Source organism: Rhinopithecus bieti, unplaced genomic scaffold, assembly GCF_001698545.2.
Source record: "Rhinopithecus bieti isolate Rb0 unplaced genomic scaffold, ASM169854v2 scaffold_56772, whole genome shotgun sequence".
Taxonomy (NCBI): Eukaryota; Metazoa; Chordata; class Mammalia; order Primates; family Cercopithecidae; genus Rhinopithecus; species Rhinopithecus bieti.
Window position 1 is genome coordinate 88,748 of NW_016821703.1, and position 2,928 is coordinate 91,675.

General features: G+C 44.9%; 1 pseudogene; it reads right to left on the reverse strand.

Moving 5' to 3' along the window:
- Positions 1–1,620: 1,620 nt before the first annotated feature.
- LOC108520963 (integrin beta-1-binding protein 1 pseudogene) lies at positions 1,621–2,272 on the reverse strand (annotated as a pseudogene).
- Between the last annotated feature and the right edge of the window lie 656 nt (positions 2,273–2,928).

A 2,928-nucleotide genomic window follows, 5' to 3' on the forward strand; every position in this document is an offset into this window, starting at 1 on the left:
TTCTTTTCTCATCTGCCTCTGCAGGCACCCTGGAGACAGAATAGTTTTGGAGATGCTGACAGGAAACCTCCAGGCACAGGGCAGGTGGTCTAGTCAACCTGCTAAGGTTAACCCACTGAACTCAGCTGCCTTGGGGACCCTGCTGGCTCTCAAATGCAGACTAAGCATCCTGTCCTCCTCATTGTCCCTTGGGTGGGGCGGCACCATCCCTCTTTCTGCCTTTCTTAAGGATCTGCAGGATCTGTATGTGGTGGCATATGAATAAAAATAGAATGTGTGTTTCAGTGCATTGGAATGCCTCAGAATCCTTATTGAAGTACCTTTGGTTATCGGGGCTATTTGATTTACCGTATTTGTGTTGCCATTTGAGATAAATAAGACCAAATTCTAGGCAAATCCTTTGGTGATCAGAGACCACCAGAGCATCCATATCTGCACATAAAACAAAGAGGTCTAATCAGCAGCTCTCAACACATTTACAAGTGACGCTTCCCAATGCTGCCTTCTGCTGGACTGGACTCTCTGCAGGCTTGCTCTGCACTCAGCTGGAAGTGCCTTATGGGGGCAAATCAAGTGGCCACTCCTTTCTGTCCAAAGTGTAGCTTTCCTTCCCCAGCTACTGCTGCTCTCCTCTGCCTCTGCACTGCTTGCCAGGAACTCCTCAGCTTGGATAAATAAGTGGAAGAGCACTAGCCATAGGGAGCCAGTAAATCAATCATTAACTGGCCTGCGAAGGGAGCAGCACCCAGATGTATTGGGAGCCTTAAACGTGCCAGTGAAAGCATTCATGAAGAGAGGGGAGGCAGTCCCACCAAGATCTCTTCGTTCTTTCCAGAAGTCCCTGATAACTCCTTGGATCTTTCCAGCCAGGCTCATTAAGTTACGGTGCACCCTCAGGGCTGGCTTGAATATTAACGAACCACCTCAGTAGTCTGATTGTTTGCATTTCTTTGGATAGTCTGCTTCCCTATCTCAAATTTACTCTAAAATTCATACAAGTTTTAAATTATTCTAAGAGGCCATATAATGTTATTCCGAGCACCTGTTTGTTGTAGCATGAGATCATAAGTAACCTAAGTGTCCAGCAATGACCTTGAAGTTTTCATACAATGCAATTATTCTGAAGCTACTTCTTAAAAAATGATTATCTACTCTGCAAACTGATTCTTTGGGAATGATCCCAAGATCTGTTGATAATGAAACAAAATACAGAGACAGAACAATTTGTATAAAAGTCAGGATAAGCAAAAAGTTGAGAAAACAGAGAAAGGGAGGTCCAGCAATGGTTTCTTTGTGGCCTTCACTAAATATGTAGTGCAGAAACAAGCATAAACACATGTCTCCTTTCCCTTCTCACCTCCATCCCCCCCTTCTATTTTTGATAAATAGGAACCCATTGTGCTTGCTGTTTTGTATCTCCTCTGTGAAATTTATCCTTACCAAGGCTCAGAGAATGTTCATAGAATTTTTTTTTCTCACTGTAATAGGACACATTTTAATAAACAAATGATCAGCATTTTACACAATCCATTTTCTTCAGAAAACCTAGAGCAAGGGATCATTTCATTATTTGCATAACACTTCAGCACTGCAGATTGAAAACAGCTGAACTGTCAGACGAAGTTGACTTCTTGATTGCAGGATTCAAGGTTTCTCAGATGTTAATACAGAGTCAAAAGCAGTGGATAAAACCTTGCAAATGGCTTGTGCTTGTTCCAGGCTGTTGCACTGATAAACCCACAGGCTGTAATCTTCATTGCTTGCATCTGTGGTCTTCAGAGCCAGTAAGCTTTTTCCCGCCCGGAGACCATCATCATAACACACCATCCGGATTATTAAGTAGAGAGCATGCCTGTGCAAAACATCATATTGATCTGATGTTGATACTTTTATGCCATACTTGAAAACTCCCATAATAAATTCTTCCTCTGGAGGAACAAAAGGCAACTTTCCGTCTGGGCAACGTCTATATAATTTATCAGATCTAATGGCCCTTCAAGGCCTTTTCCCTCAGAGAGTTTCAGTTTCTCAATGGCACCATATTTTATTCGAAATTCTGCACAGGTATCTGAATTATTGTTGCTTTGTCCTGAGCTTTTGTGGAATCTGTGTCGAGGCTGGCCACCGTGCTGGACCGTGAGAGATCCCCAAGGCTAGAATCTACAGACTTGCTCTTAGTACTGATTTCGCTACTTTGGGAACTGCTACTACTGTGTCGTTTTTTGCCTTTGCGAAACATTTTTCACCACCATTTCTTGATCCAGAGAAGATCCCCTCGCACCCGGGGATCCCATCCCCGGGTTGCGGGTTTCGGGGTCCGCGTGGGAGCGCCGCGGCCTTCGGCACCCAGGCAGCTACTCCCTTTTCCGCTCCAGCGCGGGCTTTTCCAACGCTCCTGCCCACGTCCCGAATTTTTTTTTTTTTTTAAAGAGACAGAGTCTCGCTCTATTGCCCAGGCTGGAGTGCAGCGGTGCTATCTTGGTTCACTGCAAGCTCCGCCTCCCAGATTCACGCCATTCTTCCGCCTCAGTCTCCTGAGTAGCTGGGACTACAGGCGCCAGCCACCAGGCCCAGCTAATTTTTGTATTTTTAGTAGGGACGGGGTTTCACCATGTTAGCCAGGATGGTCTCGATCTCCTGACCTCATATTCTGCTTGCCTCAGCCTCCCAAAGTGCTGGGATTACAGGTGTGAGCCACTGCACCAGGCTTGGTCACATAATTTTATAGGAGAGATCTTTAAGTCACTATGCTGTCCTTTCTCATTCTGCAGAAAGCGCCAACACCACTAATTACTTTTTTGTTTCCAGGAATAATGAGCTTTTCCCAGTTATTTCCTTGTTTGGCTTTTCAGAAGCATGCCACATGTATAACCACTTCCTAGTTAAATCCCTTGATTGTCTTGGCTTCAGCATGCACCAGTCCTGTCC